At 32.7% G+C, this 25,538-nt stretch overlaps 2 long non-coding RNA genes across 3 annotated transcripts; one reads left to right on the plus strand and one right to left on the minus strand.

Moving 5' to 3' along the window:
* Positions 1-246: 246 nt before the first annotated feature.
* LOC143083292 (uncharacterized) lies at positions 247-8,088 on the plus strand. 2 transcript variants are annotated; one of them, XR_012980617.1, is made up of 4 exons: positions 247-310; positions 2,212-2,275; positions 3,118-3,274; positions 4,241-8,088. It is a non-coding gene; the product is annotated as an uncharacterized LOC143083292 (long non-coding RNA). The 2 variants fall into 2 exon arrangements; XR_012980616.1 differs by lacking the exon at positions 247-310 and adding an exon at positions 699-731.
* A 3,629-nt stretch (positions 8,089-11,717) lies between these two features.
* Positions 11,718-15,642, minus strand: LOC143083293 (uncharacterized). Its single transcript, XR_012980618.1, has 4 exons — positions 15,561-15,642; positions 14,785-14,870; positions 13,171-13,271; positions 11,718-11,886 (listed from the first exon to the last, which is right to left on the minus strand). It is a non-coding gene; the product is annotated as an uncharacterized LOC143083293 (long non-coding RNA).
* Between the last annotated feature and the right edge of the window lie 9,896 nt (positions 15,643-25,538).

The raw sequence follows: 25,538 nt of genomic DNA on the forward strand, positions 1-25,538 counted from the left end.
TCACACATCACTAAATTGACATAATGAAGTGTTCACATAACGTCATATATGTTTCTTACCTCGTAATACCCATTTGACATTACCATGTATATCTTTTGGCCCAATGTAATAGAAATACGACATAATGATTTTTTAACATAACGTAAAGAAAATTTCGCATTATGTAATGAAACTTTCTGACTAGGTTATGGAACAACCACATCACGTAATGATGTTTTCATATCATGTAAACAGGAAATCACATCATATAGTGAAGTTTTCACATCATGTACAGAAGAAATTACATCATCTAAAGAATAATTCACATCAGGTAAAGAAGAATTCACATCATGTAATGAAGAATTTACATCATGTAAAGAAGAATTTACATCATGTAAAGAAGAATTCGCATCGTAAAAAAGAATTCACATCATGTGAGCAACATTTGTAGTTTCTTCTTATAACATGTACATATAAGGCAGTGATGGCGTTTGATTGTTTCTACTAAATTTAAATAAGAAAAACTTTATTTTCGGAGGAGTGAAACGAGGGAGAAAATAAGTAATCTGATTTAGAATGTTAAGTAGATCAAATGATTTAATACCAGTTTTCTGAAACTAAAATTAAACATACGTGTTAAACTGCCCGTGTCAATTATATATCCACGCCGCTATTTAAAGAACACGATCGATTCGGTTAGCAATGAATAACTTCCTTGTCCGCCATTTTGTAATTTGGGTTGAAATACGACGGTAAGAATACATTAATCTTCTTTTTGATTCATAACATGACTTGTTAACAATAAAATAAATGTACACGTGCTCTTATACTCTCACGCTCGCTGCAAAACCAACAACATGTTATAAAGTTTTGAGTTGTTGCAAAGGAAATACAAGTACATATTGAATATTCAATGACCGATAGAATCAAATTTCTTTCAGTCAACACAATATAATGAACGTACTGAGTTTTTGTTGATCTCTTGTCTTCACTACGTGTACTTTTTTCAACAAACTATACTTAGAAACTGTTTTAAACTTTATTTTTTCAATTTATTTCATATTTACTTCTGACCAGGTCCGTCTGTGGTCGCCGTCCGTTAATTTTTCCAAAATCTTCACCTCCGGATCAACAAAGCCAAATGTATCAAACTTTTCAAAAATGATTATTAGGGTACATGTACCTCTATTCAATGACCCAACGTGTCAAACAACACGTCGTACTTGGCTAAAAAAGAATATAGGGGTAAAATGTAAGTTTATATTGAAACCACTTCACTTTGAAATTAAAAAAAAAATCTCGAAAATATATTTAATTTGAACATATCTACGTATTGATCATTTGCCGAAGAAGGTGAGCTGACTTCTCACAGGAGTTATTGCCCTTGAATGACTTTCATAAACAAAAAATGACTAGCAAGACAATATCTGCAATATTGTTCAAACTCGAATCTGTTTGGAGTTAATTCGCTTAAATGTGTTTATTGTCCATCTCCCGTTTTTGTCTTTTACCTTCGAACTATAACAAACAGATAAAACTTAATTAAGCAAAAACAGATATGTAAATCAATTTTAGACTGAAATCACCAATTGTTTTTTTAATGAAATTATTGCTCTTTAAATACTATTTTCAGAAGTTTAGTGTGATTGTCTTTATAATGTTTATCTTGAAAACTGTAAAAGACAGGCGAAAAAATGACAACAACATAAAATCAACAAAAAATTCAACATGACTTAAATTCTCTGTTGACTACTTGTTTGACATAATTTCTCCATGATTACAATTTCCCTCATTTTTTGATAATTTTGCCTAAAAAATTAAAAGATAGATTAACACTTAAATAAACAAAAACAAAAATATGAAGTATACAAGTTCTATTGTTATATCAAATTATGAAACAATTTAAGAAATAAAAAAAACCAGCAATACAAGATCAACTAAAAGAGATTATTGTCATGAGTTTTATTATATTCCAAAATGTTGAGTATCTTTATTGCATTAGCAACAACATTGCTTTAACATAATATAAGGTATATACTTATATGACAAATATGACAGAATACAGACAACAATTAAGTAAATCAAATAATGTAGAGACAACAAACACATACTATGTACAACATATTAACTGAAAATATGGTGCATGATGTTCATTTACCTAGGTGAGTGACACCGGCTCTTTAGAGTCTCTTGTTACATTAATGATTAATATGCTATCCTCTTCTTTTACAGATTTGCAAGTTACACGTTAACAACAGAGTACATCCTCACTGATATACGAAGGAGCAAAGTCAACGTAAGAAATATTCTATATTTTAAAAGAGACCAGATATATATTTGGTTTCTGTTCTAGGAGGATACTGCTAATCAAAAATCAACTATATATTGTATCGTTGTCAAACATAATTTGATTATTGTGATGTTAACGTTGTTCAATGAAATAATTTGTACAAACTATTCAGTTTGTTATTTGATTTTAGATTAATTCAAACTTTTATTTACTCTAAGAAACTATCAGATGATACAAAAAATCGTCAGCAAGACCCACATATCCTCAGAAATTAATTAAATCTTATGCTTAACATCTCCAAACAACGTGACCAATCGAATTCAATCCGATGAAATCATTTATATAAGTTTAAATATAAATTTCTAAATCGTTATGGTCAGAAGTAAACCATGCCGGCAAAGGTAGATTATAATTTGGTCGGTTAGTTTTGCCAGACTTAAAGAATACTGTTCACGATTGCAGAAATTAAAAGGGCTGGCAAGCTTCATTTATTTCGTGAAGGGTCAGTCTTTATACTTAGAATAACATCCAAGACTTTCATCCAAGACGCTAGTATCAGTGAAATAATATAGTCATGCAAACCAATACTTACATTTATCAATATAAAATATAGAGATTTGGTATGAATGTTAATGAGACAACTGTCCACCATACACCACATGAAGTAGATGTTAGCAAAATTCGCCGCAAGACCTTTGCCAATGAACAAAATTTAAACTGCATAGAAAGATATCAGAAGGCCAAAACAAGACATAATGTTTAACAATTCAAAACGAAAACCCGTTTACCCTTTCCTTTGAATAGAAACTATTCAAAATATACTCAGTAACCTTTTTTTTATCTCTTAGAATGACGGAAAGAAAATTGTTTTCTTGATGTTTACGAGATAAAGAAGAAAACGAGGTTGAAGCATCGTGCAATGACTGCTTAGAAGAGGTCTGTAAGACATGCAGTAAAGTACACACAAGATTTAATCCACCACATAAAGTTAAACCCCTTCATCAGGTCAGTAGTCTTAGTTCTTCTATTCTGAAAATCAGTAAAGGCTGTGATGTCCATACCGACCAAAGGACCGTTCTGTTCTGTACCCAACATAACAAGATCATCTGTGATCTTTGTTTGTCCGATAACCATAAAAACTGCGAATCAATTATTTCCATAGATCGAGCAGCAAAAGGCGTTAAAAGTGGGACCGCCCTTGCAGATCTTAAGAGTAGAATTAAACACTTAAACGAAATGTTCCCTGAATTGTTAAAGTGTCAAACTAAAGATGAAATAGAGCTTGATAGGCAAAGAGATAAATTCCTCCAACAGATTTATACCACCAGACAGCAGATCAACAATCATCTAGATCAAATCGAAAAGGAAACCGTAGACGAATTGACCAAACAGTACAAATCAACCAAACAAAAAATAAATGAGACAAAAACTCGAAGCAGTAGCAACATTGATAAAGGTGTAATACCACCATTGATTTTGCCCTATTAGTCTTTGTTAAATTGGCACTTTTAAAAAAATTGTACAGTATTTACCTTTATTTCAACCAAAGAAATACTTTGCATGTATAAAGTTTAATCCTTTCCAGTGCTACAGTGAACATTTCATACTACATTTCATTGCATATAAGAAAGTAACCATCACCGGAAATAAACAACCCAACTTTTACACTGTTATTTACTGGTTACCTGCTTTGGTAACTATGTAACCTTAACTTTTCAAAATATTTTATAAGACCATCAAATCAAAAAGGAATGATGCTTTCAGACACACAACATACATGTTTATGACTCAGAAAAATTTAAATGCATTGAAATGCAGGGTTAATTTTCTACAACTGTCAAATTCAAGGGAATATTTGTTTAGACCTACTTTCGTATACAACCGGATGTGACGTACTATGATGTGGTGGTATTACACCTAAACGAATTGTCATCAAAAGAAACCACCACTAATGAAGTACTTTTATTTCAGACAATCAAAGTAATGGATAATAAAACACAAATAGAAGAAATTGATATTTGCGAGCTCAATACGAAACACATAATAGAGTTTGATCCATTTGATACAAACGATCTTTTAATGGTACTCAAGTCGATGGGAAATATTTCACTTACAGAAAATCAAATGCATATACCCGCATAACAGCACAATTTACAACAAATACAAGAACCAGTTAAGTCAATGGAAGGCGAAATACAACGAACTAATTCGTTTCTAACATCAGTATTAGGACCAAATGTTAAAATTAGTAACGGTTGTTTTGTGTCCGGAAAGAGACTTCTCTTGTCACATTACGACCCACCACACATCTATGTATGTGGATATGATGGAGATGATGTCAACAAGATACAATTAGAACATAATCCACATGATGTCGCTATGATCGACGATAATCAGGCCATAGTTACTTTATACGATAAAGGATTCCAGATCGTAGATCTAACAACACTTACCTTAGGGAGCTGTATCAAACATGGAAGAGGATGCTATGCTGTGACATGTAGTAATGATCAGATATGGACGGCTGATGGAAGAAAAACTATTAGACAGATGGATATCAGTGGTAACATACTACGTAGTATAACAACAAAGAAAATTGTACGGAACTTTTGTATATACAACGATAGCAACACTTACTATATTCCATACGTTAATATCGGCGACAATAACGTATACCGTATAACACCTGACGGACAGGAGAGTATATTCTGTAGTCATTCTGGTCTCATTCTTCCTTGGAGTATCGACGTAGATGACAAGGGCAATGTTTATGTAGGTGGAAGGGGGTCTTACAATATACACAGAATATCATCTGATGGAAAGGATCATCAAATCATACTGACAGAGAACGATGGAATAACATTTTCCTACGGGTTATGCTACAAAAGGGACACAAGACAACTCCTCGTTGTCAACGATAATGGGGAAAGTGTGGCCATATATAAGTTACCTTAGGATTATAATCAATGCGGAGTATTTTATTACATACAAATCATAATAAGTGATAATTTATTTTGTGAATTAATTTAAATATGTTTAAACATTTGTAAATAACAGCATACTTAACAAAATATGTAATGCTTTTAGTGTGGTTCCTCTATCATTATACATGTTATAAGACAGTTTGGTATTTACACTATTAGTTGGTCACTTGATATTCACCACAATGTGAACATTTGGTAGGGGATGTTGGGTTTAGATGAAACTTAGTACTGTGTTAAGACTACATTTCTTCATATTTAGTTGTATTATAAGTGTTATCTTGTTGTTTTGTTTTGTATGAAAATTGATTATTTTAAGATAAATAAGATTCTTTATAATATAGAAACTGGATAGTTATATGTTTCATAACAGTTGGAATAGGATATCGTTTGATATCAACTCCAGTTATTCAATTGCAATATAATAGTGCACGAACCTTCCACGAAATTATCGTTAATTTTTAATAAGATAACGAGAGTTGATATTAATTAAGCGATATCCAATCCTCACGAATTGCTAAACATATTTTTATTGTGGTCAACACTTTTTTTGAGAAAATGTTTGAGAGTTCTAATTTAAATTCCGAGAATCGTTTAACAAGTCCTTTATATATACCAGTATGACGGCATAAACTGGGTATATATGTAGGACTCTAAAGTGCGATGGGGATGCTAAGGTACGATGGTCTGGGCTAAATTTGATGGATTATGACGTCAACAGTCGTTTATACAAACCAATAATGTTCATGCATGATTACATCCCAGCTCCTTTGTTCTAACAGGGATGATCTGAGCCGGATCACCCCTACCAGATCACCCCAGTTTGAGTTTCTTTGTTATGCATGCTTTCCTTTGTTCTGTAACATTTTGGCGGGAATGTCAAATCCACTATAAAACTTATAATTAATTATACGGAAAAGACTATCTATCAAAATTCACGCAGTGTATATGCTGGGATTCGAACTCAAGACCTTTAGCATATCAAGCCACGACACATACCACTACACCAGGACGACTGGATACGAATTAATAGTAATTTGACATACTTAAAGGAAGCAAGATCATTTTATAAGTGGGGCAAGTTGTCAACCCTTTATGCAGTTGGGTTTAAACCTTTTTCGTTAATACCATGAATAAGTGAGTTTTCAGAGATTGTTCAATTTGATTTTACACTTTTTCAAAAGTGGAACGAGTCGATAAACCAGAGTGGGGCGATTTTTTTATATAGTGGCGATATAGTGTGGGCCGATTGGCAAGTGGGGCGAGTTGACATTATTTGATATCTACTCATCGTGTTTGAGTGTCATTAAGGGTATACATCATATAGTAATATATAAAGTATATTATAATGGTTGTGTGGCATTCTAAACTAGATTTTATGAATTGTATATGGTTTTCCGTCTAATCTAAAACAGCTGGGATGTAAAATAGTTATCCCATTCGGACTTGGTGTGTCAGTGTTAGATCACCCTCTGGCCTCCGGCCATCGGGGTGATCTTACACTGAGACACCGCGTCCTTATGGGATAACTATTAAAGATAAATTAAGAATATTTGATGTGATTAACACAAGATTCTAAACCAAATGTCCATGAATTAATAAATTTAAACCTAAACGTGCTTTGTCGGATGAAGCAAATGTTGTTGTTGGTTTGGGGGTGTTGGGGTGTTAGAAAGAATTTTTTTTGTGCAGTCGATCATTTTACTATATATCGATACAAAATAGTATACGCTTTAGAATCCCATATCCTGCTTATATTGGAAGCAATCGGATACATTTTATTTTAAATTCATTATTTGCGTTGTAGTTTACTTAATGCTGTCCCTATTAAAATATTATCAATCTTATTGAAAAGTAACCTCGGTCAAATAAAGGAAAAAGTTAGATTATAAATTGTCGGCTAAAACATTAGGTTGTACATTGTAGGAAAATAAAACAGGTATTTTGTGCTAGCAACAAAAAAGGAAAATACTCGGCAAATTTCACCCTTCTCTTGCATTCAAATATACAGATAAATGTTACATCTCCCGACAATAAACGAATTTTGTATTTTTGGTTTTACAATTACGACCAAATCGGAGGTGTTTACGTTAGTGATAGACTGTGTGAACGGCAAGCTACATCAATCATCCAAATATTTATTACGCCCAAATTGTAAAAAATCATTTACAGAAAATGTAGTATTTTATGACACCAAAATTACCTTTTTAGCAATTATTTCGTGGTCAGTCTTTAACATTAGAAACAAACATTTTAGCCTACAAGTAAATTATAAAGCCTATCACATATATTATACCTTAGCATACTAGCTATATACATTTTTTTACATCCATATACTTAAACGTGTTAAGGATGTGCTTATGTGATCTTAGGTAAAATTAATAAAAATGAAAACATTATAATCTATACTATTAAACGAGAAGACCTCATTTTGTGTGTCGCTTCTCTTCCTTCCACAATAAATCAATCATCATGCCTCTGTGTCCTATAGGTAACATGCATAGTCGCATTTGTCATCCATTCTTACGATTATTCAGATTGAGTTATTTTGGGAGAAAAACGACAAAAAAGGAGTCCGGATATGATTCCGTCATCAGACTGACTTTTAGTCATAGATAAGACTTCCGGTTTGAAACATGCACAAATACAACCAATCGTATGATAGATAACAATATTGAAAAATAAATTAGCCAATCAGAGCGTTCTTCGTATCATGGTGTTTAGATCGCAAGGCTCACAACTATTATACCTCCTTATAGAGGGCAATTATTGTTCGCGTTTATCTACATGTAAACTACGATTATACTACTTTAATATATAGAGACTCTCTGTATTCTGTCTACTGTTTTCTTTGAAATGTTTACTATTTAAGGGGTCATACCAGTTGCATATATATTAAAATAAGTAAAACATGTGACACAAGTACAACCAATCGTATGATAGATAACAAAAATGAAAAATAAATAAGCCATTCAGAGCGTTCTCCATATCATGGTGTTTAGATCGCAAGAATCACAACTATTATACCTCCTTAGAGAGGACAATTATTTTTCGCGTTTATCTACATGTAAACTACGATTATACTACTTTAATATATAGAGACTCTGTATTCTGTCAGGGACTGTCTATGTTAGTATAGAAAGTCCCTGATTCTGTCTACTGTTTTCTTTGAAATGTTTACTATTTAAGGGGTCATACCAGTTGCATATATATCAAAATAAGTAAAACATGTGACACAAGTACAACCAATCGTATGATAGATAACAAAAATGAAAAATAAATAAGCCATTCAGAGCGTTCTCCATATCATGGTGTTTAGATCGCAAGAATCACAACTATTATACCTCCTTAGAGAGGACAATTATTTTTCGCGTTTAATTACATGTAAACTACGATTATACTACTTTAATATATAGAGACTCTGTATTCTGTCAGGGACTGTCTATGTTAGTATAGAAAGTCCCTGATTCTGTCTACTGTTTTCTTTGAAATGTTTACTATTTAAGGGGTCATACCACTTGCATAAATAAGTTAAATTTGCTCAACTTCATCTAAAACTACCTCGACCAAACATTTTAACCTGAAGCGGGACAGACGGACGGACGGACGACCGAACGAACGCACGCACGGATGCACAGACTAGAAAACATAATGCCCATAAATGGGGCATACAAATTTATTGTTGAAAGGGAAAATAGTGATTTGGTAAAAATGAAAGTAAGTTAGAGATTAGAGGAAGGCATGACCTTTTTGAAGGCGTCGGGATCGGGAGTTTTTAAGCTCCTAATTTTGGGATTGCTCCTTACGTGATCCGGGAATATATTTTTCGATTTCGGGATATGAAGTTTCTTTAAATTCTACATCTCGGAATTTCATGGTTTTAAGCCCGGGATTTCGGGATCAGGACCCCTCCGACCACCCCTCAATTTAGCCTTAGTCGGTCTTGGTCATTTATACAAGATTCATATCCTACCATTGGCATGTTAATAAGGCTCTCAAAAGAAAAAGCACTGATGGATTGTCCTAGAAGCATATTTTATTAGACTAATAATGGTCTATATATAAGCAGTTACATTTATTTCATGTTTGAAACGGTGGAAATTCTTAATTTGATTTGTCTTTTACCAAAAGAAGCATTGTAGCAAAGGAGAAGAACAATTGTGGTCTGAGGCCAGAAACACGAAATAATTGAATATAACAGAAAGGAAACAAATATTGGAAAATCTCCATACATAATATCTTTGACAAAAAATCATCCTACAATAGTTCACAAGCTGTCATGATATGCCCGCGATTTCGCGGGTGTGTTCTAGTTGATACTTAAAGCTGGAAGTTAAGGATCAAAATAAGCCAAAAAGATTGATAGGTCATATATTTGTATTATAAAAAAGGCGGAGGAAAAGGGTGACTCGGAGGTCTACCTTATATTTCCATTGGTATTATTTGGGTTTCAAATCAAAAGTAAAAATCAAGAATCTGCGGTCATTTTGTCAAATGACGAAACGCGCGTCTGGCGTATTTACGGAGTTTGGTCCTGGTATCTATGATGAGTTTATTTACTACCACTGGGTTGATGCCACTGCTGGTGGAGATTTATTTCCCCGAGGGTATCACCAGCCCAGTAGTCAGCACGTTTGCATGTTTTGTGCTGACATGAATTATCATTGATATGGTTATATTTATAAATTAACTGTTTACAAAAATTAGTAATTTTTTAAATACTAAGGTTTTTCTACCTCAGGCATAGATTACATAAGCTGTATTTGGCAAAACTTTTAGGTATTTTGGTTCTCAATGCTCTTCAACTTCGTACTTTCTTTGGCCTTTTTAACTTTTTAGGATTCGAGCGTCACTGATGAGTCTTTTGTAGACGAAACGCGCGTTTGTCGTATATACTTTGGACGATGTATGATAAGGGTCATTTTTGGCCCCCTCTCTGAACCTGTTCATATTTATACCATCAATAGCCCTTGGGTAGTTACTTAAAAAAATACCAACTTTTATTTGTTCCCGTGAATTTTGGTTGCCTAGCAACCAATTTCTAAAATCAAACTTGCATTGTCTGTTTTTCGTCAAAAAATCTCTTTTTTAATGATTTTTGATGGTTTATTACGTTAAACTATATCAGATTGATAATCTGTTTAAGGTTTTTTGATTCCTTCAACAAAGAAAATAAATGTATTATTCATAGCAACTACAGAATATAGTTAATTTTGCTTAGCAACCACACTATTACAGGCATTTAATGTATGTATATGCACAAACAAGTTACATTAAGTGTATGACAACAACATAGTATTAATACAAACAAGCTAGTTTGTTCCATGCATCACTTTCAGACTTGAATTTTGCTTAGAAACTACCTAGCAACGTGAATTTTGCATAGCAACCGGACTATTTTAGTCATATAAAGTATGTAGTTGAACATACCACCAAAATCACAAAACCAAAAATAAATAGTTAAATACTACTGGCTAGATTTTCTATTAATAGTTTTAAGATTGGTATTTTCCATAAAATCTACCTAGCAACGTGTATTTTCCATAGCAACCATACTATTTCAGGCATTTAATGTATGTAATTGCATCCATAACTTATATTTGGTGTTTGACAAGTTATTATGCATACAAACAAGCTAGTTTGTTCGATTTATAAGTTTCAGACTGGTATACTTTGCTGAAAAACTACCTAGCAACATGTATTTCACATAGCAATCATACTATTTCAAGCAATTAAATATGTATTTGCCCATACAATTTCCATGGCATTGACAACAATAAATTTTTTCTTCGTGCAAGCCTTGGTTTCTTATACATCAGTTTCAGATTAGTTCTATGACCTTAAACTACCTTGCAATGTCAATTTTGCATGGTAACCATTTTTTGCAAAATTGTTACATTTGTGTATAGAAAATATTTGATTGATTTCCACATGTCAATGATTGTTTTCATATATATATAAGCTGCAGTATTTTTCTAAATGCATAATCATGTGTGTATCTTATGATTTCTTCAGCATATACTATTTTTTTCAACAATCACAACAGATTTAACATTGAGTGCATTGGTTGCAAAGGAAGATGTATTGTATGCATAGTTTCAGCATTGCCTTTCTTTGTGTGTTAGTTTTTTTTACAGATGAGTTGGGTAATCGTGGCTGGTTTTTTTATATTACACTTACTGCATTTTTTTCTATTGAAAATTCACAGGTGTTTATTTTTTGTTAATCAAACTCACAATATAAAACTGCAAACCTTTAGTCAAATTTTTTTTGGTAAATGTCAATACGTTTTTTTTTTCTGTTCTTTCATCAAGGGATCATTTTTGTTGACAACACTCTGTTGATTTAAAAATGTACTATTTTACCTCTGTTTCATTACACATATTTTTTAGAAGCAGATGTTTTGTGTCATGCTATGAACTCTGTTTACCAGTTATCATTTGGTACTAAGGAAAACAACCAAATCGTTAAAAATAAATATCATTTTAATTATCCATTCTTATATTGAAATGTAATTAAATAATACATCATAAGTAGCAGGGAAATGTTTTTGTCTGTATGTCTTCCTGTCTATACATCTCACTAGTAAGTTCTTACAAAGGCAGCAATTCACAGACTTTGTCATCTTGTAAAATGCTGGAAAAGAAAAAAAATAAATGAAATACTGTGATCATTATATACTGAGACATTACAGACAAAAACAATATTATGTATATATTTCATTATCTGAAGTTCTTTGAAACCACTTGTGAAAGTGCTAGTAAAAGGGATGAATTGAAACCATTATTATCTCATATCAATTTTCTTATATGTTATACATATATATATATATATATATATATATATACACACGCCTAATATATATATATATATATATATATATATATATATATATATATATATATATATATATATATATATATATATATATATACACACGCCTAAAAGTATACAAAACAACACCAATAGCATAATACAAGGAAAAAATAAATGCAGTTCTTTATAAATATTTCGGATAACAGATATCAATCATACTGTTATCTGTAAAAGAAAATTTTGACTATACCATGTACCATATACATGGATAAAACATGCAGATTCGAATATACAATTAAAAGTCAGAAACAAGAAAAGCTAACATCCATAATGAACATTCTGTTATGGCTTGTCATCATTTTGATAGGCCTATACATTCAGGTAATGAATATTTATGAATAGTACATGTAGAAAAAATGGAGGGTTGAAGATTTGTATCCTAACTGTATATAAAACCCTAAGGATTCAATTTTAGATGATATCGTACAAAGTTTAATTTCGGACCCTTTTTTACTTCAATGTGGACCAATTGGATAACAGGGCCCAAAAACAAAAATCTAAATTCATGGTTAGATTCAGCATACCAAATAACCCCATATATTCAATGTTTGTCAAAATCAAACAAATTTGGTTTTGGACCCCGATTTTGAAAAATTTTAAAACTGGGCCATAATCAAAAATTAAAATACTGGTTTAAATTATGCATATCAAAGAACCCTCAGAATTATATTTTGTGTTAAAATCAACAAACCGTTAGTTTTCTCGTTTAAATTGTTTTACATTGTCTTATCGGGGCCTTTTATAGCTGACTATGCGGTATGGGCTTTGCTCATTGTTGAAAGCCGTACGGTGACCTATAGTTGTTAATGTTTGAGTCATTTTGGTCTTTTGTGGATAGTTGTCTCATTGGCAATCATACCACATTTCTTCTTTTTTATATTCATTTGAAACCAATTTCACTTATTTGTTTTTTTTATACAAGCTTAAACATGTACAAACTGATAGTATAAAACCCCATTCTTTTTACTGCTTAGATATACATGTATTTATTATTGGAAAATATTCATTCTGAATTTTCTAGAAAAACAATTAATACATACTTACTGTGAGTTATTCATTTGTCTGTCTACTATTTAGGCATAGGTGTTCTTTATACATGTTATAGCAAAATTCACATTTATGGTACAATGTATCTATGGAGAAATCTGAAAAGGAAAAATAAATATTTTTTTTACAAATCACACAAGAAAAATTTTGAAGTGATTTTGAAAAACGAACATTATACAAAAGGGGTAGGGAAAAAGTAAGTGTGCAAAAGTAATGAACTAAGAAATAAATAAATGTTGTAATTGACATAAGAAAGTGCATGATATTACTTACTATCTATGTAATGTATATAAATAATTATAAGCAGTTTTGATCTCAATATAAATAAAATTTCTTACAATTTTTGTTTACAGGATATATATTTTCATTTCTTTTTATTATGAATACAGCATGTTTAATATTTTATAACAATTATGCTGATGAACTTGTGCATGGTATTTTATTTTCAGTAGCAAATAATTACATTAGATATATATGTTTCATTATAATACGTTATTCTGATTGGCTAACTGCACATCACGTGTTATTCCGTAAGCAATTGCATTACACAATAAAACTTATCATTCATGATGACACGTCAGGTCCCATAATAAAGTGCACAGGTAATTTAAATAAAAACTTGATCTAAATCGTGTTTTCATGATTCTAGTTAAAAAAATGTAATTATAATTATTGAATGCTTCTTTTTGTAACTTCAAAGGGTTGTAAAAGCGTTGAACATGCACACATTTTTAGAATGAAGCGCTTCATACAAAATGTTCTTCGGTCAACACTTTTTCACCCCAATAAAGTTACAAAAAGAAGCATTCAATTCTTAAATGAAATGAGAATGTTTTAATGAAGCATGAAGTGTAAACAGTGTCTTCCATGTACTTTAAATTGTACACTATTGTAAACTTAACCTAGTTATGACCCCATCCCCTCTTTTTTTACTGCCAGATCAGCTCTTAAATTTTAGGGGATTTTTCTTTGATCTTCTGCAAACTCCTGGACAGGTTTTCAGGTTACAGGACTCCCATATTATAAATAAATAAATAAAAAGAAAAGGGGGGGGGGTAAGAGGGGTTGCAATTCCATACAAATATGGAAAAAACAAATATTTTCTAACTTTTGCTTGTATATACATTTTGTTGTACTAGCTGCACTGCACTGACTGCCAAAGAGCGGGTCGGCTCCAGTCCTGGTTCAGTGATTCCTTATATAAGCAACCATTTCCCCCCCAAAGAGGGCCCCTCCCCTAAATCCGCCTCTGAGGTGTTTTTTTTTTTTTATTATGAAAAAGGATAAAATTAATAATCAATTCAATAAATGTCTGACTAAGATATCATGTCTAAAATCTTCAACAACGGACTCAACACTAGCTCTCAAATTATGAACCCACTGCTCCTGACCACATGATGTGTATTCTTCATAAGTGCTTTAAATTCTTATGAATATAATGACAGGGGCTGATCCAGCCAGGACAAAAAGGGGGGGTCCAACTATATGTCCCCATTCAAATGCATTGATAGTCCAAAAAAAAAGGGGGGTTCAAACCCCCGGAATCCTCCCCCTGGACTTTTGCAAGTTCTAATATAGTCTCAAACTTAACAAAAATTAGTAAATACTTACGGTTACAATTCATATCTTAATTCGTCCTATGGCTTATTTGTTGTATATGGCATATCAATTCACTCTCAAAACTTTTTGGAGACAATCTACAAAATACATTAATTTTGTAAAATAAATAAAGTATAGATGAAAATTAAGTGCAGCAAGGGATTTAATTATTAAAATAATCTTCATTTTTTTACATAAATAAGGCCGTTAGTTTTCTCGTTTGAATTGTTTAACATTGTCTTATCAGGGCCCTTTATAGCTGACTATGCGGTATGGTCATTGCACATTGTTGAAGGCCGTACAGTGACCTATAGTTGTTAATGTTTGTGTCATTTTGGTCTTTTGTGGATAATTTTCTCATTGGCAATCATACCACATCTTCTTTTTTATATTGAATGATTTTAACATTTGAATATTTTTAACATGGTGAACCGGAAAGCAATGTATGAAAGTTAACCTAATTAATTAAAATGAACTTTATTTTTTATTTCTAAGAACCACACATGTTGAACTAATTTATATTTGCAAGTTTTAATATACTGTGGATTCATTTATTTTCGTGGATATCAATTTTCGTGGATTGAAGAAAATATACATTTTCGTGGATATCTGAATTCGTGGTTTGCCGATTTCTATGTACAAAGCCTATAGAAAATTTGAAATTCGTTGAACATATGAATTCATGGATCACCTGTACCCACGGAACCCACGAACATTGGTATCCAACGAATAATAATGAATCCACAGTAGTATCAAACTTAAAAAAGTTTGGAATAACAAATACTTACAGTTAAAATTCAGCTTTAGTTCATTCCATGGCTTATTTGGTATATATGGCATATAAATTCACATTCAAAACTTTTTGGAGACAATCTACAAAATAAATTAATTATGAAAATCAAAAACAACAAGGGATTTATTTATTAAAACAATCTTGAATATTTCAAACAGTGTTGAAGAAACCAATGAGAGAAAGTGAACCTGAATTAAAGAAACTTGCTAAATGTTTAACTTCCTTTTCACCCTGATCTATTAATTGTTTAAGAAATAATTCCTTCATGTCATGCTCTATGCTCATTTTAACATGGGTATGCATTATATTTGTCCATATTTTACACTGAGCGTTAGCGAGGTGTAAAATGTGGTCAAATATAATGCCTACCCATATTAAAATGAGCATAGAGCATGACATGAAGGAATTATTTCGATTATAATTGGACAAATACAGTATTTTATAGGTCGAAGCGTGCGAAATTACCGTAAAAATGTTTGGCTGTTCCCGTTTCCTCCTCAAAGAGTCTGTGCATTGTAGTTCAAATTTGATAAGTTTAAAAACTACGAGGAGGGTAAATATGTGTTGTTTCATAAAAATATATAATAAGAGTTTATGTTAGCTGCTTAAATGTATATATTTTAAAGGATAACGATGGAAATAAAGTAAATAATCAGTAAGTTCGTGCGAATGTGTCAAACATATTTTGTGCTCATTAGAACACGACTTTGTTTACAAAGCGTAATAAGGACGTCATATTAGAATTGGTTTTTAGTCCCTTCTAAATTGTAATTTGGAGGCCAACTCCATCTGTTTTGATTTGAGAAACAATGATAAGTCCTTTTAATTTGCAACATACAACTGGGAAGAATTTGTCAACCTGGATAATCTTTTTTTTTAATTTTAATTCATCAAATTCTGTTAAAATTATTATATTTTTTGTATGTAAAATTGTAAATGTAAGTGGCATCATGTGCATTTAATCCATGACGGATTAGAAATATAAGCACAATTTACATTGACATATTTATATCAAGAATTGAAGTAGTTATAACAATTATTTGTTATTTTCTGGACATTTTTCTATAATACAATGCTCCAAATCGGGCTAAAAATAACTTATTATATGTATATATAGTCGTACATCTACCTTCTTTCAAGTCAATAGGTTTACAATATTTACATAATTTGTTATTTGTTGTTGCAACATTTTATTGAATTTGAATTTTCTTCATATAATCTTCTTGTATATATTATATAATACCATATGAAATGATTTATGGTTGTGTTATTTTATTTCTAAACAAATATTTGGAAGGAAAATTTTATAAAAACTACTTTTATTCTGATTGGGATGGGAGATATTTAGTTTTAGAATTCAGTACAAACATACAATTTTTTTTTTTTTAAACCCGATGGTTGACCATCTGGATGTCAAATTGCATTAATAACGGTTACATTTCGGAAAAAACAATTGATCTGCTAGGTCAATATATTTTTTGCTTTCAAACAAGTATGATGTCTGTTCCTTCACTGGCTTCAGTCTGAGTTCAGACTCTGAGCATGAACGGCGGTGACCCCGAGTTTTTGTGAATTTATACTTCTTTGGTTTGGAAGTATTTATGGAACCTATGCATTATAGTACGGCGGCTTTGTGACAAATTGTGCACATCCTGCTACAAGCATGAAATTTGGCATAGACCTTCCTCAACTATTTCGCTTTCATTTCAGATAGGGAGGCATTTGAAAAAATGTCTCACTTCCGGTAAAATCCAAAATGGCGGACATCATACTAAAATTTACCCAATATCGAAGGCTAGTATGTGAAAAAGGTGTTATTAACATGCTACTATCATAATATTTGGTACAAACCTTTGTTTTGTACTACTTTTGGATATATGATATAGATACGATGTCTTCAAAACCCCTACTTCTGGTAAAATCCAACGTGGCGGATATAGTACTAGAATAAGCTTATTTTTAGAGAGGGTAATTGAAATTTGTTTTAAAGTATTGCTACTATCATTATATTGTGCAGGAACCTTTCTTTGGTGTTCTCATGGATACAATGTATAAGACATATGTCTTTAAACCCTTACTTCCGGTGATATTCAATATGGCGGACATAGAAAAAAATCGTTCAAATTTTTTTTGTCGTGTTTTGAAATCCCGGACCTGCGCAAAAATGAACTATGTACTTCCTTTTTCCGGTCTCGTTTATATGAAACTTTGAGTAAAATATATATTTATCAGTCTAGTATAAAATAGGAAGGAACGCGCAATACCAATTTCATTTTACATAATTCCTTGATATGAAAAAACGTTACCTGATGATATCGTTTCTTTGTTTACATTGCATATGACGTCATAATTTAAATAACGTCATAACTAAAATCCCTAACAACAGAACCAAAATCGGAAACGTTACGGTATTTCCGTTTCTTTTTTTTTAACAAATATTTTTAAAGTTACAAAATAATAATTCATACAGACTTCGTCCCCATTTACAGGTAAAGCCTGCCTCATATTAATTTTTCAATTTAATATTCAACTTTCTTTTAAATGTAAATAAAATGTTGGTTTTTTTTAGCTGGTCATTTAACTTTTGGCTTCAAGTCATCCTCAAAACCACTAATTCTATTCTGCTTTATATGTTTGAATACAAAATTAACACTTCCGGTAAAAAAAAAAAACCAATATGGTGTAAAATACAGTGATGAGTCCATATCTTCGATGTAGAGTTTTGGATAGATTGATCAAAACAAAATAAAATCACTAAAGTTCTTAAACATCTTTAGAATGACTTATTTATGGCCTCAAATACATGTTTATTCACACTCGGAGAGCTTATTTTCCAAATTTACAAAGATCGTGGTATTGTTTCTTACGTGTATAATGTACAAGCTCCTGATAAGATGAAGAGGCCTCACAAAGAGTTGTCCAAAAGGGTTCCCATGGATCATATTTTCCCCTTCGCCATTCATAAGCGATGGACTGGTTAGCATAGGAACCAATACAAAGCTTGTTACTCATTCGCACCCGCCATGGTATATTGCACGTTTTACTTGGTGAAAAAGTATTTCCTCTTTCATGAACACATTTTTTCTTGCTTCGTTAACCCCATCTGATAAGTTTGTTCGATCTTACAACAAAACCACGTATCGTTCTATCAATGACATTGTCAAATCCATATCTGGTGATGTTGGATGATCAATCATCATTCTAAATGATAGTGTCACATCTTTAAACACCATCCATATCAGCAATGCAATTCCTTTTCCAGCAAACGTGTAATCTCTCAATGCCTAGGGTATTTGAAAGGTCATGGACAGATATATATCTGAAGTGTTTTCCACTTCCGAATGCAAGCCAAAGTTTGTTTGCCCCTATGTCACTGAAAAGCGAAACAGCAATGACAGCAACATAAGTATCGACTGTTCGAGTCATGACTCAGTTAAGTCTGTGTTTCACTGCATCAGACACATGCATCTTGATTCAAGTGTTAGCCTCTTCACGTGAACATGATGCTAAGCTTGAAACATCACCACGTTGTGGATAAAACAGAACATCCTGATCAATTGTTGCTACAACTACCTTTTCTTCAAAGTCTATTGAGCAAGGTGTTTCGACTCTGGATTCGTCTGTGTATTCACATTCCCCTAAATGTAGCTCTTGATTCTTATAACAAATGCTCAGGATATTCTATCTTACCTTTCTCGAGATGTATTTCAAGTTTATCAACATGTTCACATAAGAGACGACAATAGAATCATGGTGCATGTGTCTGGTGCAATGAAACACGAACTTGCACGATTCATGATTCGAATAGTTACTGTTTCGCTATTCCGTGACAGGGGTAGACGAACTATGGATTGTGTTTAAGAGGGCAAAAAGCTTTGGATAAATATATATCAATGACCTTTCAAATGCACCTGACAATGAGTGATTATACACACTTATTGTGATCCATGTCTCTACCAGTTGTGATAGGGTTCTCTGATTGCTTGAAAAGGGAAAAAAGACTGCGTGGGAGATATTGATGGCATTTGAAGATGTGACTTTGGAATAAAGAATGATTATTGATCAGCCTAAAACACCGAGATTAACTGTAAGATCACACAAACTTATCAGATGGGGTTAACATGGTTAACGAATCAAGAAAATAACTATTTGCGCAAAAGGGAAGACTAATTGAGGATATTCTCTAAACTTGGTCTAGTTTTTTCCAGCATGTAAAACGTGCAATATACTAAGGCAGGTGTTTAGGGGGACGAGCTTGGAATTGACTCTTATGCTACCCAGTTTAGGCGCTAATGGATGGCGAAGGGACAAAGAGGATAACTTTTAAATAACTCTTTCTAAGGCCTCATCATTTTGTTAGAAGCTTGTACATTGTGGATGTACTGGGGAATGCGGTTTAATGTCAAAAATGCTACATCATAAGCATCAGAAACAAAAGCCATAAAATCTACAGTTTAAATTGACAACACTTCAACAAGTCAAGCATAACCCGTACCTAGGACTACAAATTTCGGAAGACTTCAAATGGACCACCTACATTTTAAAAGTGGCAAAGAAAGCAAATTCAACACTAGGCTTTCAAAGACAACACATAAAATACTGCCCACAAGATTGCAAAAAAAAAAACAGCTTACATCTCGCTCGTTGATCAACGATGGAATATGGAGCCATAGTATGGGACCCTTACACGGTAACAAAGATAAATAAGCTAGAAATGATACAACGTCAATCGGCAAGATTTATCACTATAGATAACTAGTCAAGAGAGGACGGGTGTGTCTCCAATATGGTAACCCAACTACAAGACCTCCAGACAATTGCAAGACGAACAAGCAAGAAGTTGATATTTATGTACAAAGAGGTTAAGGCCACACCAATTTGATTCCTTGTTCGACGGACCCGCCCGCACCTATTTTTTTCAAAACAGAATTTTTATTTTTTTTTATATTCCCGCTTCCCGCATCCGGAAATGTAATCATGTCCATTTCCCGCACCGTTTTTTTTTGTAAATATTATAAAAAGATATCAACATTTGTTTTAAAATCACAGTCTTAACCTGTATATAACGATTTTAAACATAAAAGCACCCCACCACACTTTGTAAATATCTGTGAGAATATTTGTTTCAGCATGAAACCTATTTATCCAAAGCGGGAGTGCTCCGATATAAATTTAAAGAACAAAAAATTGGTTACTTTCCCCCTTACTTATATTCCCTATCAAAAAAATGTTCGTTGCGTTAGAATAAAGTACAAAGAACTTCTGAAAGATTTGCCTTCGACTGCAATTATATTGTATGCTGGCAAAACAAAACTATCCATAGCCGCTGCATGTTTATGCATCTGTCCTGATTGATTGAGGGGCCTGTCGTTCAGCAGTTATCGTTTGTTGATGTTGTTCATTTGTATTTTCCCGTTTAGATATACATGATATGTAAATTAGATCGTTGGTTTTCCTGTTCGAATTGTGTACGCTAATAATTTTGGGGCCCTTTATAGCCTGCTGTTTGGTCTGTATCAAAGCCCTGTGTAAAAGGCCTGTGTAAAAGACCTGTGTTTGTTATTATCAGGTTGAGAACAATCCTCCCTTAGACAAACCCCGGTCATTTTACTGATGTAGAAAAGAAACTAGAAATACCAAGGATTTGTATAGTTCTTCTATACAAAACCTTTGAAAACTTAGAATTTTGTACTCAAAAAGAGGAGAGTTACATCATATTTTAAACAACTTTTTCTAAGAGAGGGGTCCACTTATTTTGAATAATATTAAACTGTTTAAGTAAATGTGTTAACATGGTTAAAGTCCAGGAATATTACAAAATTCTTGGACATGTTTTGACCATTTAATACCAGATAGATATATAGTTCTCTGAGAAAATATGAGCCCTTTTGTACAAACAAATATATTATAACTTATATTGATCCCTCATAAAACATGTAAAAGGGATATTTATAACATTAAGGGGTTGTCCCCTAACTGATTATGACTTGGATGGAGAATTGTCTAATTGTCAGTCACACATACATAGACCAGATTTAATTATTTCTTGGTGAGCAGGGAAAAAATACTTCAGAAATTAAAGAAATGTCAAAGTACAAGTGATAAATAAAGCTTTAATATTGTCAAAACATACTATTTTATGTTTACAAAAAAAAATTATAATCGCTCGCCTTTACTTTTCAAGCTTCGCCTCAAAAATTTGCAAATTAAATATTTTTTTATTAAAATTTTCAAATCGCTCGCTCGCCCCAAATTTTGGAGTCCAAAAATCCGTAGAACAAGAAATTAAATTGGTGTGGCCTAAGGGGCTGATTCCCGCTATTGAACCAGACGAATTTTTCAAAATAGCACGTCCTAAGAGAAACATAACTGCCAAGAAGTTCGAAGAATAACACGCAACAAGTATTGTGGAAATGCAAGTAAAGAATCACTCTAAGTGTTTTGACATTCAACTAAGCAAAACACCACAATACTCAAACTCATTCTTTGTAAAGACAGTGATCGCCTCGAATCAGCTAGACGACACTGTAGTGCGTGCATCAAGCGTAGAGAGCGTCAAATCTGCTCTTACGCCTCGTCAATAAATCGGCGGCGCTCTCTCAAACCGTTATATTAAAGCAAGAATTGGTATCGACAATTAATTCATACAGATACAGATACAGATACAGAGGATGTCGCGGTCGTTGTTAATGTGGAAAATCGGGTCTCCCGTGAACTGCTTTGTTTGCATGTGGTGGTGACTGTGAATAATCATGTATTTTTAGCCAAATAGTAGTAATTTGAAAAATGGTTTAGTACTTCAGTAATTTTATTTTGTTATAACCAATCTATCTAAAACTCTTAATCAAAGATATGGATTGAGAACTCATTTTTGAAATTTACACCATATTGGTTTTTTTCTACCGGAAGTGTGATTGAAAAATATACAACAGCATAGAATTAGTGGTTTTGAGGATAACTAGAAGCCAATATTTTAATGACAAGCAAAAAAAAAAACAAAAAAAACCCATCTTCTTTACATTTTGAAAAAAGTTGAAAATGTCCGCCATTCTGGATATTACCGGAAGTAAGGTTTTTAAAGAGATATGTCTTATGTATCCATGAGAAACGCAAAAGAAAGGTTCCTGTCCAATGTAATGATAGTATCAATACATTAAAACTCTTTTCAATTACCCTCCCTAAAAATAAGCTTATTCTAGTACTATATCCGCCATGTTGGATTTTACCGGAAGTAGGGGTTTGAAGACATCTTATCTATATCATATATCCAAAAGTAGTATATAACAAAGGTTGGTACCAAATATTATGTTTGTAGCATGATAATAACACCTTTTCACATACTAGCCTTCGATATAGGACTAATTTCAGTATGATGTCCGCCATTTTGGATTTTACCGGAAGTGAGACAGTTTTTTCAAATGCCTCCCTATCTGAAATAAAAGAGTAATAATTGAGAAAGGTATATGCCAAATTTCATGCTTGTAGCAGGATGTGCACAATTCGTCTGAAATATCCTTGTAGCCGCCGGACTATTATAATTACTGCTTTGTGATATAGTGAGCTAACTGCTAACATGTGACGTCTGCTCTTTTTCGTGAATTTATTTTATGATTTCTTTTGTTTCTTCTTGGGACTTTTTATTTTTGTTTCTTCTTGGGACTTTTTATGGAACCCGTGCATTTTCCCACATGAGATGTATGATATATCTCTGTTTTTGCATGAATAATTATCACATTTACCATTCTATAATCATATATTATCACAGCAGCGTAGTTTGTTGACTTTGATGCTATCCAGCTTCCCTGGCAACTGAAACCGGAAGTTGTCAGACATAAATAAACCGCTCGCAAAAATCAACGACTGTACCTGATATTTTTTGAAGATTTTGATATGAGCGCAGTTGAGAACATCTATGAAATTTGTATATAATGCCAATACTATATCATACATACCATCTATAATACTAAAATTACGAGGTCCAATTTGTCAGCCGTCATCACGTAAAAACGACGAATCAAAGAATTCAACTTTATATATAACTAATATAGTACAAAGGTGTAGATTAAAAATTACACCACTCCAGGCCCTTTTGTTTTCCACGTAATCAATATTGCCAATAATTAAGAAGTTCCGGGTCGAGTCCGATACCGATACCAATAGTATATTCACCTGTTACCTATTACCTTATCTGTACGTTCCGCATCTGACAGGCGCACCACAAACGGTGTATTCAGGATTAATATGCTATATACACGGGTCATAATCACAGGGTTGACACTACTAAATTGTCAAATTGTTACCTATTGTAGTATTTTAATCAGTAAGACTTTCTAAGATAACAATACGAATACTAAAAATCTGTGACTAAAAATAAGGCGTATAGGTACAGTTTTCAATTTGTTAGCGGGCATGACGTAAAACAGCGAATCAAAGAATTCAACTGTATTTATAACTCATATAGGACAATGCTGTTGATTAAAAAATACTCCATTCCAGGAGCTTTTGTTTTCTAAATAATTAATATTACCAATAATTGATAAGTTCCAGTTCGACGGGTTCAAACAGAAAGATTTGATAGCAGAGAAAACTGTGTATCTTATAATCGGCATGACTTTATCAGATAACAATACTAATACTAAAATAAGGCTTGCGCATAGTTATATACTTTAATTCAGTCACGGACCCGCGATATCACGGGTGTGTTCTAGTATGTAAAATATTTTACATGTTCTCACTTGCACTCATATTTAAATCATTCCAAGTAGAGTCGGAAAAGTACGATTTTCCGTATAGACACCCGTTTATGATGTATTCATAGTATCATTTATATCGATTTCCTGCAAAAACTTGAAAAATAAGTTTATTTCGACAAAATATAAAACTTCAGTAACTGTTTGTGGTCATTTTTGCCCCAGATATTGTTATTCATTTTTTTGCATACAAAGGGGCCAAATACTGCACTTATCATACATCGTCCTATAGTCCTGGTATCTATGATGAGTTTATTTACCATGCATCTGGACTAGACAGGCTTTCGTGGTACATCATATAAAATTAAACCCTAGCCATAAATACCAACATTCTCACCAGGACTCTATTTACTCGCATAACACCATTGAAGGAGTGAATATATACTTAACAGAATGCCTTAGTAACCCAATTACAGCAACAGCACAAACTTACTATTGGATAAAGAACGTCAAAAAACACATTTAATTGACACAGTCAAAATGCTCGATGACACACAGAAATTGCATTGGAATGTCTACAGCAGAATTCAGCAATCTAGGCAAGAGCGAAGACACATGGACATGTCCAACCCAACAACTCTTCGACAACAGTATAATTTATACCAAGTGGAGACGACAGCAAACATACCTCCCTTAATATATCGACTAATCCGTTATTGCCAGACAGTATATCAGATTCATCCATACCATCAACATCAGGATCAAGTATTAACTCACCATCTTTCAACACAACATCATTCAGTACAGATATACCGATCATGACATCATCACCTAAACCAGCCAAAACGAAACCATCCCCCAAAAGAAACAACTAAGTCTGCTGAACATCAATTTCCAGAGTCTAAGAAAAAAGGGTAAACTTCTGGAGGCAATTATAGAATCAACTGATCCAGGCATAATAATAGGCACAGACACATGGCTAGATCCAAACATTAAATAAAGAGAAATTTTTCCTGATTACTTTCAATATGATATTGAACGAAGGGATCGTCCCAAAGACCCACATAGGGGAGTATTGATAGCAGCCAAACAATCATTACAACTAGGGAACATAACAAAAAGCGGTTAGATAGAACTATTAACTGGTACAATCGCCTTAGAAGGAAAAAAGAAAATGCTTATTGGTGCATTTTATCGCCCTCCAGATAAAACAGATGACACTTACCTAAATACAGTTATAGGTTGCATTTCTGTAAATATTGACAATGTAATTTCCAATAGGA

This window comes from Mytilus galloprovincialis, chromosome 7, assembly GCF_965363235.1.
Source record: "Mytilus galloprovincialis chromosome 7, xbMytGall1.hap1.1, whole genome shotgun sequence".
NCBI classification, from domain to species: Eukaryota; Metazoa; Mollusca; class Bivalvia; order Mytilida; family Mytilidae; genus Mytilus; species Mytilus galloprovincialis.